The sequence below is a fragment of the Schistocerca serialis genome, chromosome 1, assembly GCF_023864345.2.
Source record: "Schistocerca serialis cubense isolate TAMUIC-IGC-003099 chromosome 1, iqSchSeri2.2, whole genome shotgun sequence".
Lineage (NCBI taxonomy): Eukaryota > Metazoa > Arthropoda > Insecta > Orthoptera > Acrididae > Schistocerca > Schistocerca serialis.
The window spans coordinates 111,178,246-111,195,129 of record NC_064638.1 but is presented as its reverse complement, the minus strand read 5'-3'; the positions used below and the strand labels follow the sequence as shown (position 1 = coordinate 111,195,129).

The window sequence follows — 16,884 nt, the reverse complement described above, 5'->3', positions numbered from 1 at the left end:
CAAGACTCAGCACAACCAGGAGCACCAGCAAAGATGTCCAACTTAGCTTTCGACGAAACGTGAGGAGGCAGAAGAAATCCATGGACCACGGCCATACGACCCGGAAGAATTCTCGGCAGCTGAAACATCCGGTCGTGAAAGCCTTCATTGAATAGTTTCAGTTTAAGTAGTGTGTGAGTCTAGGGTCCGACGACTTCAGCAGTTTGGTCCTTTAGAAATTCACACATTTTGAACATTTTTTGGAAATTTGTGCCGGACCGGGACTGTAACTCAAATTTTTCGCTTTACGCGACCGGTCGGTTTAATATCTTCGGTTATCGAACACGCTTCACAACCAACCCAAAGTCCTAACGTGTCTATATGCGAAGCGTCCCCTGTCCATTACCCACAGTGCTCGTAGCCTCACGCTGATTACCGCAAGATGTCGGACGAAGAGCGCGTCTGCACTGAATGACCGTTAACTAACGTCAAGGCGCATATATTTATATGTGTGGCGTCTGCTCTTTTGGACATGTGCAAGGCGTCCAGCACAAGATTCTTGGATTTTGAAATCAAATAAACTGAAAACAAAGCTCGATAATAGAAAGTAACGAACTGTACGTTTTGTAACAGTTATATATAGAAGTTTCGAAGTAGAGTTTCAAAAGTTACTAACGGATAGCGCTCTAATCGCAATACTTCGTCCCTCGAAGCCCAGACGGATCAGCTACATCGCTGAAGCGTGAGAGGAAGTTGGCTTAGCGAATGTGGAGGTATTCAACTGAACGACGTGTGTTTCCGATAATAAAATATCACTGATTCTCAGGCGCATTTTACGAACACTGTTTAAAGTTCCAAAATTACCCATGCGAAAACCGCTCGCAAGCTCTTTGTCAAATTCGAACGGACAGGCTGAATGTGTGGCTGATGATATAGTGGAGAATATTGGCCCCAGGCCAACTGTGGTTACATTTGCAAATGGCGGCACAGTTTCAGCAACATCCGACGACATCCGTCCGAAGAAATGCAGCGGGAACTGGTTTGAAGCGTTCCAGCGCACATACAAGACTAAGAAACAGTCTACACATGTTTTCATTCAAAATATTCATCATGTCGTACCCGTAACCGCTGTGCGACGAAGTGCTGATTTTGCGAACCAGATTCTCTCAATGATTGGCGTTGAAGGACTTGATATTGGGTGCATGTGGTTCGCAGATGAAACACACTTCCATCTGAATGGATCTGTCAATAAATTGGTGGCCTTAGGGTTCACTCATTCGCCATTTGTATGAAACGAAACCAATCCTTTCTTCAAAAGTTAAACTGTCCGTATACCTATTAGTTAAGGCTCACCGGCCATTTGATCATCTTCTTCTGTGCGGATGCACAAACAGTGCCCGAACTCTTACGGGAATCGGCAGTAAAGCCGCGAGTAATAAGTATAATGGGCAGGGGCATTATGAATATAGTGCGGGTCAATAAGTAGCGAATGTGGGTCTCACGGGAGGCGTGCCAGAGGTAAGTCCCTGCAGTCGCACTATCCTCTGTGTTCTCCGTGGCTCAGATGGACGCCGGCACGGTAGCTCAGCGTGTTCGGTCAGAGGGTTAGCTGCTCTCTGTAATAAAAAGCTGGGTTAATGGATGAACGATGCCGGCCGCGGTGGTCTAGCGGTTCTAGGCGCTCAGTCCGGAACCGCGCGACTGCTACTGTCGCAGGTTCGAATCCTCCCTCGGGCATGGATGTGTGTGATGTCCTTAGGTTAGTTAGGTTTAAGTAGTTCTAAGTTCTAGGGGACTGATGACCACAGATGTTAAGTCCCATAGTTCTCAGAGCCATTTTTTTTTATGAACGATGAATTTGAACAAGCATCATCAGACTTCCGCCACGAACAAATACAACGACCACTAACGAACAGAAAAACCGGGCAGAGGGCTGCTCGCCCTCTGTAATAAAAAAAACTGAGTAAAGAAATCAACGATCAACTTGATGGGATGTCTTGTGACGTCCGCCCAGTCCAAACGCAACGAACAATACCGAAAAAAAAGATGGATAGAGCGTCAGCCATGTAAGCAGGAGATCCCGGGTTAGAGTCCCGAGCGGGACACACATTTTAGACTGTCCCCGTTGACTTATATCAACGCCTGTATGCAGCTAGGGGTAGTCATTTCATTGTAATTAATAATTTGTTGCCGTAAATGAAGACATAATGCAACTGTTCCAGAAGGCATAGATCCCAGTTTCATATCTGTACATTGAATAATTTGCGCGATTGAACTAGAGGGTCGTGACAGCTCTGCTCCGCACTTTCAAGTGCTTCTGCCGAAGTGTCAGTACTAAATTTCGAGCAGACTATCCAGTAACTGGAGGCCGGGCGTGAGTGGCGTTTCGTCTGTGTTTTTTTACGGCGGTGGCGACCTCGTAGCACTACAGGCAGGAAGCAACGATTAACTTAAAGGGGCGTTTAACAAATCCACGATTTATCGAAACCACCGTACCACTTGTTAGCTCCTAATACACCTCCTTTGCTTCTTTCAGTCTATACGAGGGTCACACCAAAAGAAATGCACACTATTTTTGTAAAGATACAGTTTTCATCCTGCATGTGTGAAAGTTTTACAGTGTGTAGATACATCCTTCCCGCATGTTTTCAAACTTAGTTCAACGTGTTCCCGTGAGTGGCGCCGTCACAGCATGTCTTCAAGATGGCTGCTACACTTGTTCGTCAGAAGCAACGTGCTGTCATAGAATTCCTGTGCTGTGAAAACGAGACAGTGGGAAACATCCACAAGAGGCTGAAAAAGTTGTATGAAGATGCTGCTGTCGATCGCAGTACAGTTAGTCGGTGGGCAAGCAGGTTACGTGATGAAAGCGGGCACGGCAATATTGATGATCGTCCTCGCAGCGGCAGGCCTCGTACTGCACACACTCCAGACAATGTGCAGAGAGTTAACGGATTGGTGACTGCTGACAGACGCATCACAGTGAACGAATTGTCACGCTATGTTGGTATTGGGGAAGGAAGTGTTTGCAGAATACTGAAAGTGTTGGTGTTAAAAAAGGTTTGTGCCAGGTGGGTTCCCAGGATGTTGACGGTGGCTCACAAAGAAACAAGAAAAACGGTATGCAGCGAGCTTTTGGAACAGTACGAGAATGGTGGAGATGAATTTCTTGGAAGAATTGTGACAGGTGATGAAACATGGCTCTATCAGTTTTCACCAGAGACGTAGAGGCAATCAGTGGAGTGGCATCATGCAAATTCACCCAAGGAAAAAAAAAAATCAAAACCAGACCTTCTGCTGGAGAAGTTATGACTACGGTGTTTTTCGATTCCGAAAGACTCTTGCTTGTGGATATCATGCCAAGCGGAACGACCATGAATTCTGTTGCGTATGTGGCGACACTGAAGAAACTTCAAGCTCGACTGCGTCGTGTTCGACCACATCGGCAAAAGCAGGGTGTTTCGCTGTTGCATGACAATGCACGGCCACATGTGAGTCAAAAAAACCATGGAAGCGATCACAAAACTCGGATGGACAACACTGAAACACCCGCCTTACAGTCCTGACCTGGCTCCATGTGACTATCACGTCTTTGGAAAAGTGAAAGACTGTCTTCGTGGAACAAGGTTTGAAGATGATGACTCCCTTGTGCACGCTGCCAGACAGTGGCTCCAACAGGTGGGTCCAGAATTTTACCGCGTGGATATACAGACGCTGGTTCCAAGATGACGTAAGGCAGTTGAGAGGGATGGAAATTACGTGGAGAAATGAAAATATTGGTCGTAAAGGATGTATCTACACACTGTAAAACTTTGAAGCATGTAGAATAAAAGATGGAATAAAAAAATAGTGTGCCTTTCTTTTGGAGTGGCCCTCGTAGAAAGTGTTTGTGACGTAAGTAAGACTTGAAAAGCATTCCGTGCACGCTGGAAGGTACACTGTCTAGTCACGTTAATGTGAACACCTGTGAAAGTCTGAACAACACCTTTAGCAGTGCGGACCGCTTCGAGACGTGCAGGAAGTGTGTCGGTGAGGTTCTGGAAGATACCGATAGGGTTGTGGAGCCATGCCGACTCCAGTAGTGTGCCCAGCTGCGCTAGGTTCCTCGGTTGAGGATCTACGGCGCGAACAGCCCATTCCAGGTGGCTCCACAGATCCTTGATTGGGTTTAGATCCGAGGTGTTTGGTGGCCAGGACTCAGGAGAGTGCAGTAAACTCCTCCTGATGCACTTACATTGCGAGCTGTGTGACACGTGGCATTGTCCTGCTGGTAAACGCCATCGTGCCGAGGAAAAAAAAAAAACCGCATGTAGCAGTCGACATTGTCTCAAAGGATAGATGCATATTTGTTTTGATCCATTGTACTCTCCAGGATGACGAGATCATCGAGGGAATGCCCCGAAAACATTCCCCAGACCATAACTCTCCCTCCTCCGGCCTGGGCTGTTGCGGCAGTTGTTGCAGGATCATTGCTTTCAGACGTTCCACACCGATGGAGCATAAAATGTGATTATTCTGAAGAAACCACGTGTCACCACTCAGTGGACGTCCAGTTGCAGTGCAAATTCCAGACTTCGTCGCCGATGGACAGGAGACAGCTTGAACCAAGCGCCTGCTGCAGAGGCCCATATGCAGCAACGTTCGCTGAACGGTCGTCAAGGAGACACCGTGGTAGCCCCTTGCTTCATCCGAGCAGTCAGTTGATCAACAGTTGTACGTGTATTCGTCGGTACACATCTCTGCAGCCGTGGTTCATCCCTGTTATCTATGGACCGTGGTGCTCCGCAGTTGCCTTCAGCTCCACAGTTTCCTCGGCGCAGGTTTTATGTAACGCCGTTTTACCATTTACGGTATACTTCAACCACAGCGGCACTACATTCGTAGTGTCCCTACCCAACACACTCATTACTCGTGGAAGACATTCTTACCAAGTCCCGTAACAGTTCGGGTAATATGTGTGCATCCGCACAGAATAAGAAGGTCATGGCCGCTATTGCTAGAACTATATACTTATATGGATATGGTGTATGTTCGTGTGCTACGAATGTAGTTTGTGGACGTATAAGGTGAGAATGTGGGTCTCGCGGGAGGAGTGCGCGAGATAGTCCCTGCAGTCGCACTATCCTCTGTGCCCTCGGTGGCTCAGATGGATAGAGCGTCTGCATGTAAGCGTGAGATCCCGGGTTCGAGTCCTGCTCGGGGCACTCGTTTTCACCTGTCCCCATTGATATATATCAACGCCCGTCAGCAGCTGCCGGTATTAATATATAATTCTAATTTCGTTCTAGACGGCTGCAGGTCATCAATGGTATCTGTTCTTTCGGATATGTCCGAAAGAACACACACCATATCCATATAAGTATTTACAAACTTGGCCATTTCCGAAATGCATCCACCCTTGGCCCGAAAGCCAATGGTCATGCCCTTTTGGACGTAAGATGAATAGCTCCGTTTCCGTATTATGACAACCACTGCACGGTTTTTCTGCGTCCCCCGGACACGCTTTACGTATCCTCTACTGCTAGTGATGCCACTTGACAATCTCTGTGTAGTTATTGCACTTTGTCGTTGAACAGAGGCGGTGGTTGCATTAGTGTGACTGGACCGTGTAGGCCTATTCACAGATATATTACTAATCACCAACGTAATCAAAACACCGACACAACTATGAGCCCTGTAAGAAACTGTGGCACTCCCTAGCAGTAGAAAACTAGAAAATATATTACTACAAAAAAGTCCTGTACAAGAATCGAGCATCTCCCATTAACTATGTCCACGTGATGATGGAGGTATAACCGCGCCGTTTCAGCCGTCATGTCACGGTCTGCACAGCCCCTCAGGCATGGTTGTGTGTGTTGTTCTTAGCATAACTAAGTTTAAGTTAGTTTAAGTAGTGTGTAATTCTAGGGACCGGTGACCTCAGCAGTTTGGTTCCTTCGGAATTTACAAACATTTGAACATTTGATGGAGGTATAAAGTTGAGAAACCTGTAGCGGGAAGAAATGTGAGTGGCTGCAGCAGTTTGTATTTTCATTTGATATTTGCGATGGTCGCGGTGAAGCCGAACCAAAATTGTTTGCATTTATAGAGCAAATGTTGTGAAGTAACTCAAAAATGGCTCTGAGCACTATGGGACTCAACTGCTGAGGTCATTAGTCCCCTAGAACTTAGAACTAGTTAAACCTAACTAACCTAAGGACATCACAAACATCCACGCCCGAGGCAGGATTCGAACCTGCGACTGTAGCGGTCTTGCGGTTCCAGACTGCAGCGTCTTTAACCGCACGGCCACTTCGGCCGGCTGTGAAGTAACTCCAAGCTGGTAACCAGACAACGTTTTGTTCCTATTATTTGACAAGTGTTGGAGTACGACCAGCGTCGTTTGCTTAAGTGCTTGATGTCGAAATAACCTGCCCAAAGGTACGCTGTTGTCGCCTTTGCGTACAAGATCCAGTTTTCGCATGGGAGAGAAATCCGTAAGTTCAGCTCCGCGGTAGAAAGTATAGACGGCCGCAATCTCTTACGAACACATCCAGAAACGATGACGAACTTCATAAGTAACGAAAAAAATACTCAATACGTGACATACTTCGCTAGACTTTCCACGAGATGAAGTTGTCACTATAGATTCTGCGATACATTTGTCTGTCTCTGATGCGCCAGGTTCGTAAACAAGAGTTTGAAGACAGTTTGTTCAGTGAACTTGTCTTCATAATTCATATTACCGTCACACTACTTTTGGCTCCAAGTACTTTTAACCGACTGGTTAGCAAGCAATAGGAAATTTGAAGCGCGGTGATAAAGTAAATATGAGGTCTCGGGTGTAGGGACAGAGCCGGAGTTCATGCGCTCGTACACGCTTCATGGGCCATTTGACCCACCTACGATCTGTTCCAGATGGCTGGTCCCGAGCATATATAGCTAATTTGTTCCGGCTCATAGATCTTCTCCGGAGTTGAACGCACGTGCTACTCGTCAAATGGAATCACTTCGTAGGGGAGCGTCGATGGCCTAAAACGTGAGCATGTGCTATTGCACTTAATCATTTGGAAAAAAAAGAAATGGGGAGGGGGAAAGGCAGCTAAGGCAGCTTTACATTCGTTGCAAGATGATACGAAAAGAAGTAGTTTTCCAGAAAATGAAGTTACTGATATTCCAAAAAAATTGTCGTACGCTGCAGAAACCTGTGTCAAAGAAAAAGGAAAAAGTAAAGTTTTTGAGAATTCAGGTTGAGAGTGACAAAAATGTAAATTATGAGAAGAGACAGTATTAGGAGGCTAACACACGAGGAACACATGCAAGACGAGATTGAGATGAAAAAATTAAAATGGCATGGACATGCGAATAAAATGGATAAGACGAGGATGCCTAGGTAGATGCACTAGATGCAGATGTAGGACAAGAGGAAGGCCAGAGGAAAAGTGAATGAAAGGAGTGAAAGAAAGCATTTGGAAGAAAAGAATGGGCCAGTCTCGACAGAGGCGTTGGGAAGAGGAGAGAAGATGCGGAGGCCTGTGTTTCAAACAGACAATGCCAGTGATGAGAATCTGTACAAGATGATAATGATAATGTTGTCGATGATTACGATGATGATGATTGTTATTATTATTTTTATTATTATTACTATAAAAGAATTAGAGAGATGGTTCAAGTACACCCCCTCCCCAAAACACACACACACACACACACACACACACACACACACACACACACACACACACACACACACACACACACTTCGTTTACATTTTCCGCGGTTTGAGTAAATCACTTGAGACAAACGCTCAGATCGATCGTGACTTTAACAAGGCAATGGTCGAATTTTTTTGTTTTTTTTTTTTTTTGTTTTTTGCCTTTATTGCCAAACTGAAGTACTACTTCGCCCCCACTAACTTCGAAAAGAAGGGCGGGAAATGAGGGTAGAACATCCGTCGCAGAGGAAATCGGTAGAAACAGAGCACAAGTTTTCGACGTAGAAATGGTAGGGGAGGTAATCAGACGTGTCATTTCAAAGAAATCATCTCGGCATTTGCATCAATTGAAGATCTAAATCTGGATTTTCGGTCCCTCTGAAGGGAACGACAGTACTGCGTGTGGTGAAATGATCACGACGACAAAAGAGGAGTTCATACGTAGGTTTATCGATGTTCCCACGCACTATTCGCGAATGGAACATGTAAAGAGGTAAGTGGTATTGTTACAAGTAGTTCTTTCTTACACGCATCGTAAGGTGGTTTTCGGAGTGCAGACGTAGATGAAGTTATCAGTAGAAACAGAATCTCCGGCCGGCCGCCATATGATTTAGCACGGTCTAATTCGTATGCGGTGAGCTGCCTAAAAGCTCCATGACTGTGTTAATGAGTAAATAACCTGCAATAAAATGTTCGCCCCTTTGATCTAATAGCGTTACGTAATGAGTAAATAATCGGCAATAAGATATTCGCTCGTTTGATGTAATAGCATTTGTATACTTCTGTATGATCAAAACTCACTTTCCTGCCGTATAACCAAAACCTTTAATCAGCATTATGTGGCAGATATATGAAACGTGTCTCTGCTGCCCAGGTGTGTATCGGCTTAGCGACTTACTCGCAAAATTTTCGTAATTACGGCGATGAAACGCAGCGTGCGCCGACGGAAAACAAACACGGAAGCCCCGCGGCGACGATTTCACCCGCCCGAACAGGTAGGGAGTCAAGCGGATAGACAACACCCGAATTAATAATCCGCTTTGAGTTCGCAATTACGGGAACCTGCACACAGTAAGAGCGCTCTTTGGAAAAAAAGCTAATCCACTTTTATTGCTGGGTAAAGTCGGCGTAATGGGCGTAGCTTTCTATTTTAATTGCGCACACGAAGCAAATGCGCGCATTTTGTTTGCGAATGAATGCTCCATATCCTCCATAAACGGCTTAAGCTAGCACACACCGTTTCTGCCCAGTTATCGGCCTGAACGAACGCGTATTGGAAGGGTGTGTGTGAATCCGGCCGCCACAAACCCCGGTATTTTCCTCTGTTTACTTGGCGATTTTGCTGCGCGTCACACTTTTTAATCTCAGCACAGCAAACTGCTCAACTAAATATTCTGACGCCATAAATCAGACACCAGAGAACCACAAAAAGGTGTCGCGCAAGAGTAATAATACCGATAAAAGAAGAGTAATGATACGGGTAAAAGATTAAGCTTTCAGGCCGGTATAGCACCATTCCGTAGACAAAAATTCGTGACTGAACGATATGACGCATTGTTAAGACATTTGACTTCTATCAAGAATTCACGTTTTTCAAATGTTCATTCCGAATTGTAGCTACTACTCCTTCTGTAATGAACACACTGTGGGGGAGACGGCAAATTACAATCTCTTTATTACAGGCAGCTGTGGTATGAACCACTAGATGATGCACGGACCAAATCTGCATTTGCGTGTCTACTCAGTAAGTCACGTTATGCCGTACGGCGGAGAGTACAGGGTAGATACAAGTAAATTTTCGTTAGTTGAGCCAGCGTCGATGGAAAACTATTAACCGTATTGTTACCCAACTTTATAGGAATGATGTTAAGACTGTGCGTTACAGGATTTGCGTTCTTAGCAGTATTAGTGTCACGATTTGTCGTTAGGCGACGGTACTGTTACAACGACGTAGGGTTCAAACATAAGGACTACGGACATGCTGCGTAAACGGCACACGCTACTGCGATCTGCCTCGCGAACCTGTGATCCCTGCACTAAGGAGAGAGATGCTCCAGACCCAACTGTTTTGATGCGCTATGGAGCTCCACCTCATTTTGCTCGTAAGGTCTCTCGGTTACTCCGTAACACATTTGGAGAAAACCGAATCATTGGCCGATCGTTCCAAACTGCGTGGCCACCAAGATAACTAGATTTGAACCCAGATGAACCCGTGTGATTTCTGGTTGTCGAGTTACCTGAAGAACAGGGATGATCAACGGGACACTAACAAAATGGTTCAAATGGCTCTGAGCACTATGGGACTCAACTGCTGAGGTCATTAGTCCCCTAGAACTTAGAACTAGTTTAACCCAACTAACCTAAGGACATCACAAACATCCATGTTCGAGGCAGGACTCGAACCTGCGGCCGTAGCGGTCTTGCGGTTCCAGACTGCAGCGCCCTCAACCGCACGGCCACTTCGGCTGGCGGGACACTAACACACGTTGGAGGTTGAAGATGAGCATTGCGAGGGAGACAGCCAACATCTCACCTGACATGTTACGGGCAGCAGTAGAGCTATCTCTAGTGCGGTTCCAGCCTGTCGTGGATGCTGATCGTCGTCTCATTGAGCAACGTTTGCAACCTGTAACGTAAACATCGTCGCAGCTAACAAATGTTAACCTCTCAGGCGGAAATTATCACGAGTTTCTTTTAGTAGTTTATTCGTTATTTCTCATCCGCAAATCTTTCCACCGAGTTTCTTTGTCCTAAGATAACGCGTTCGACGTGAGAACCCTCTCAAGTAACGAAACTTTAATTATAACCACTCTGTACTTTGTGTACCACTGTTAATTCCCCCCCCCCCCCCCCCCCCTCCCCGCCGTTCGTGTTCCAGTCTCCAGTCCCGAAAATTGGATATTTGTGGTAAGTCCCTATGGGACCAAACTGCTGAGGTCATCGGTCCCTAGACTTACACACTATTTAATCTAACTTAAACTAAGGACAACACACACACACACACACAGAAAGTGGCTGAGAGAGGACTCGAACCTCCGACGGTGGGAGCCGGGCGAACCATGGCAAGGCGCCCCAGACCGTGCGGCTACCTCGCGCGGCCCCAGTCCCGTCTGCTGCGTGGGGAGAACGATTATTGGTAAGCCTACGTGTAAATCTCTGTAGCGGTAACTTTGTGGCATTACCGCGAACGTACTTGGGGGGAAGCTGTACAGAGTCTCTCTCCAAATAGTCGTTTAGGCGCATTTTCTCTCGTGTTTTGGAAGATTTTTACAGTTTGGTTTTTGCAGTGTGTAGCTGGAGTCAGCCCAAACAAATACTGCTCATTACGTCTTTCATGCAACGTCCAGTGTTGACGGAAAGCGTCGGTTTGCTTCCCTGATACGGACAAAATTATTTTTAAAGCGGAAGTTGACATGCCCGTTCGATAGAGCGGCACCAAATTAGTGTAAAGCGATATGTGTTTTATCAAATAGTTCAAATGGCTCTAAGCACTATGGGACTTAACATCTGAGGTCACCAGTCCCCTACACTTAGAACTACTTAAACCTAACTAACCTAAGGACATCACACACATCCATGCCCGAGGCAAGATTCGAACCTGCGACCGTAGCGGTCGCGCGGTTCCAGACTGAAGCGCCTAGAACCGCTTGGCCACTCTGGCCGGCGTATTTGTTTGGGCTGACTGCAGCTAGACACTGCAAAAACGAAATTGCAAATATCTGCTGAAACGCCAGAGAAGATGCGTCTGAAACAGCCGGTATGTTGGATGATTCTTGTAGAATCGTGCGCTCTTGGAAGTTTGATATTAAACCACTCTCATGTATTGGATTATCACCTTCGTGACGCTTTAGCGGTACTAAACGAACGTGCGACAAAACTCGCTGACTTTATTTGGGTCCTCTCTGTCTACTCTGTAAATCCAATCTGGTAAGGGTGGGAGACTATCGGACTAGAGCAGTATTCAAGAATCGATTCCGCGAGGGTTTTTTAAGCTACTTTTTCCTTCGTCGGTGGACTACACTTTGTATGGGTTCTTCTAATGACTTTCTTTCTGGCTTCTGCCTTGCCTTCTGTTAGTTTTATGAGATCGTTCCACTTTAATTTTACTGGGTACTCCCATATACAAACAAACAGCTGCTGAGCATCATGTAGTGTTCTGATTTGCAACGCTCGCAGTAATATACCAATACACACAAACACAGTAAACATATATACGCACAAACCATTTCAGATGAGAGTAGCTCGAGGTTCTACAGAGACCTTCTCACCCGGAATAGGCTATTATCAACCAACATGCTACTTAGACTACATTACACATCCAAATTCAGTATATCACTTCCCTCTAATATTGCAAATTATTTTCACCACACTCATTGTATCACATTTTTAAAAATTTTTCTTTGACATTTGCATTATATAAATTATATTCTCATCAACTAGGCAGAAACGAACTATATAGAACCGTTTTAAAAATTGTTAAGCATTCAATTCGCTGTAACCTTAGAGAATTTTTTATGTATTATGTTCTTTATATTATTTAAAAAAGCATTAACAACTGTATACCAATAATATTGTAACAATGAGAAGTCTTTGCTTTTGGATTTAGAAGCATCCGACCCACCTTACAGTTCAAGGCGGTGGATTACTCTGTACTGTTAATGAAATAAATAAATAACTGCCACATATCAAGTGAATGTGACTATGTGACTGCTTCCAGAGATTGTTCGGAAATCATGTAGTCCTAAAATAACGGATATTTCTTTCAATTTATACGAAATACGCTACATTTGTGTATGTAGAGGATTAACTACCAGTCCCTACATCAATTATCGATCTTCCGCATATCTTCCTGCACTTCGCTACGGTTTTCTACCATCATTCGCAAACGGCGTCATGGATTTTCTGAAGTTACCCATTCCGGGTCATTTGTATGTATGAGTCAATCATTGACGTGTTTCTAAGGTATTGCATGACATGCAGATAATTCTGTTCAGCGTCACGATCGTACTGAGTAATGCACACATCACCAGTTTCGACTGTTAACAGGAAATCTCCGGTATGGCACTTAATTAGTACGCAGATTGTTATACTTTGGCACTGTAGGTTAACTAAATTGAAGACGCTGCGTGTGAGTGCTACTCTGAGATGAGGAGGTTGGCACAGGAGAGGAAATAATGGACAATTGCATCAAATCAGTCAGAATACTGATGCAAGGTAACGGAATGGAAAAAGTTCTAGCACTGGAGCTCAAAGTGGAAACGTAAATAATAACTGTGCGAGCTACAGGAAATGGTAACGTTAGTGTATAATTAGCTCTTCGTTATCAGCCGAATGTAGTAAACAATTTTGAAAGGTATTCGTGGAACATACCGAGGTTCTAGGCGCGCAATCCGGAACCGCGCGACTGCTACGGTCGCAGGTTCGAATCCTGCCTCGGGCATGGTTGTGTGTGATGTCCTTAGGTTAGTTAGGTTTAAGTAGTTCTAAGTTCTAGGGGACTGATGGCCACAGATGTTAAGTCCCATAGTGCTCAGAGCCATTTGAACCATTTGAACATACCGAAATATTGATATTAATCCACGTTATTCATGAAAAAAATTTCTTAATCAAAGGCTTCAAACTGTCGCTGATGCAATACTCTCAGAAGAACAGTCAGGCTTCAGAAAGGGACTTTTGTGTAATGCTAATATATTTATAATAAGATAAATTATTTAAAAAATCGGGAATTAGGCGAAACGCATTTATCATTTATTGATTTTGAGAAAGCCTTTGATAAAATAAATAGGCCCCTCTCGCGGAGAATATTGGAGATAAAAGGTTTTCCAAAATATGTTACTAATACTGTAAAGAGTCTGTGTGTAAATACAAATGTAGTTATAAGTACCGGTTCGAAAATGTCAACTGAAATTTTTGATAAATCATGATGTTCGACAAGAGTGCAGTCTGTTTCCCACTTTATTCAATTTATATATTAACGACCTAGGCCGGCCCTGATGGACGAGTGGTTCTAGGCGCTTCAGTCCGGTACCGCGCGACTGCTACGGTCGCAGGTTCGAATGCTGCCTCGGTCATCGATGTGTGTGATGTCCTTAGGTTAGTTAGGTTTAAGTAGTTCTAAGTTCTAGGGGACTGATGACCTCCGATCTTAAGTCCCATAGTGCTCAGAGCCTTAACGACCTAGTTATGAAGTGGATAGATGAAATACACGTAGGAATTAAAATACGATCTAGCATACTAGTGAATACTCTTTTATATGCTGGTGACCATATAATTATACGGGAAACAGAAGATAATTTACAAAGAGCGGTATACAGATTGAGCCGAAACGCAATATATTACAACTTCTCTGCAAATAAAACAAAGATAACGGCTTTCAAACGGAAGAATCCAGCCAAATCGAAAATAATAATAAATGAGATAATTTTTAGAACAAGTATCCCATTTCAGTTGTCTAATAACCCAGAAGATTTTAACTTCAATTGAAACAACTCTGGGGGAAAAACAGGAAGAGAAACAGAAATGAAATTCTTTAATGTTATGGCTGTACCTACTCTTGTATAAGGTTGTGAATCACGGACAGCAACAGAAAAAGAAAAGTGTCGTATACAAGTAGCCTAGATGGAGTTCATGAGGTATGTTAGTGGCAGTAAGAAAATTGATAATATAAGGAATAACACAATAAGATAAGATTTAAAATTATTTTCAGTTAATGACAAGATATTAGGTCTACAACTTTGCCTCCGCCGTTTTGCAGTAGACGGTAGTAGCGGCAAGTGGGGTTCAGGTGGTTGGTCACAGGTGTAATACAATAAGCTTAGGCATCTGTAAAGATAATGCCATAAAAATATTAGTGGATTTGTAATTGCATCATAAGGTTATTATCGCTTAAGTACGTCAACTTACGTACCCATTTCTCGCCATTTACGGGAAGTTTTAGTTTTCTGCTTTAACGTGAAGAAATATGCGGCTGTGGCTCTCAAAATGCTGGGTAAGACCAATGGCGAGGGAACTATTTGTGGAAGAAGGTGCAGAGAATGTATTCAACGCCTTAAGAATGGTGATTTTGATGTCGAAGCCCAGCATGACGGTGGAAGACAAAACTTTTTCGTAGCTACTGAAACAGACGAAGACAGTCACAGGACATAATTATCGAAAGCAATTGATGCGTTAGAGCCCAGTACTGAAACGCAAACGGCCACAATACAGCAACAGACACGTAAAGGTAATTTTTCTGCAGGTCAGTGCTCGACCCCACGTTGCAAAACCCGTAAAAATATACACGGAAAAGTTGAAATGAGAAGTCCTATCCCTCCCGCCGTATTCTCCATACGTTGCTCTCTCTGACTACCACATTTTTCAATCAGTGGCATACAGTCTGGCTGACCAGCATTTCCGATCATATGAACAAGTGCAAAATTCGATTCATGGATCCCCACAAAAGACACCCACTTCTTCCGCCACGGGATTCATATGCTAACCGAAAGATGGGAGAATGTAGTGGCGAGCAATGGGAAATACTATGAATCATAATTTTTTGGTAAGTTTTTCACAATAAAGTCCCAAACTTCGAGAAAAAACGGCGGAATCAAAGTTGTAGACCTAGTAGAAGAAAATAGAATGAAATGGGAAAATCATGTTGATAGAAGACAGAAAATACGTTGCCAAAAAAGGTAATGAATTATCGGCTGACAGGAAAGAGAGAACTGGGTAGACCTCATATGGGATGGATGGATGGATGGATGTATGGTGGGATGGATGGATGGATGGATGGATGGATGGATGGATGGATGGATGGATGGATGGATGGATGGATGGACGAATGATAGAGAACGTAACAGGTGATTACAACAGCTAAACCATGCAAGGGGATGATAATGGTAATGATGAATGCACCTTTCTTTTTCAGTGCAATGTGGTTGATTATTTTATTTGTGTCATAATGGATAATTATGGAAATGACAGGTAGGGGAAGGATGAAACGCTTAGCCTACTCCTCTCGAGCACCAAGGAAACTATCCAACTTAACGTCAGACAGACTGTGAGATATGATCTTCCTTGACGAGATCCCACCCAGCGTGCTGACGCACAGTCTATAATCAGGAACTACGGCGCCAACATTTCTATTCCAGCTCATGTGCGTTATCAACACTACGTACAGAGACGCGAAATTTAACTATTGTGCGGTTTTCACAGTGCCCTGCGTTTTCGCCCTAGGTACTCACTTACCTTTGTAGGCCACAGTAGACAAAGACACAGCAAAGGACACACAGTTGCCGTGATGGCGAGAATTCCGCATAGTCCTCGCCACAAGAAAACTCAGGAGAGCAAATAGACTTAACTCACGAACAGTACATTCCACGACCACTATCTCTAAAAAGTAGTATTATAGTATTAATTTCATATATTTAAGATTATATATATATATATATATATATATATATATATATATATATATATATATATATAATATTGCTGATTATCGGATTTCGCACAAGACAGGGTAGTGTAATGTTGATTGTTCTTACCTTTTGTGTTTCAGAAGTGTGGTATCGTGGCGGTAGCATCAGCAACCACGTCAGCCTTCAGCCGCGTCTGAGGCGCCTGCGTCACACGTAAGTATGTTTTGCTGCTACGCAATTCAGCAGTATATTCTGTTTGGTACTTATTATGTGCTACATTGTACTCATTGATGAGATATGTTGTTTCTGCGTTTTTTATGATCTAATAGCAGCGACTGCCGGAACGCGCCTTACGGAAACTGTAATAATAGTTTCTAATTTTTTTTTTTTTTTTTTTTTTTTTTTTGTGTCATCAGTCTTATGACGGGTTTGATGCGGCCAGCCACGAATTCCTCTCTAAATATTATATTAACGATTTTTAGGTTATGTCCATGGGCAACTGAATCAATGTGTATTGCATTTTGTCATACGTGTTTCACCTTAATTTACTGATGCATCTACTAAGACCTAAACTAAACTCCGTCCGAACAGACCTCGGAAGGCCCAACAGTACCGACCGATCGCCGTGTCATCCCCAGTCCACAGGCGTCACTGGATGCGGATATGGAGGGGCTTGTGATCAGCACACCGCTCTTCGTGCCGTTGTCAGTTTCCGTGACCGGTGCTGCTGCTTCTCGATCAAGTACCTGCTCAAGTTGCCTCACAAGGGCTGAGTGCATCTCGCTTGCCAACAGCGCTCGGAACACAGAACGGTC

At 44.1% G+C, this 16,884-nt stretch overlaps 1 protein-coding gene across 7 annotated transcripts in view; it reads left to right on the top strand.

Moving 5' to 3' along the window:
* The window catches only part of LOC126462885 (protein-tyrosine sulfotransferase-like), a 970,604-nt gene that overhangs the window by 199,242 nt on the left and 754,478 nt on the right, over positions 1-16,884 (top strand). For 6 of the 7 annotated variants that reach the window (XM_050096111.1, XM_050096113.1, XM_050096107.1 and 3 more), the window contains exon 2: positions 16,210-16,282. The exons of the other annotated variant lie outside the window; for it this stretch is intronic. The gene's annotated coding sequence lies outside the window, so the exon portion shown is untranslated. The remainder of the gene's footprint in view (positions 1-16,209; positions 16,283-16,884) is intronic. 7 annotated transcript variants of the gene reach the window in all.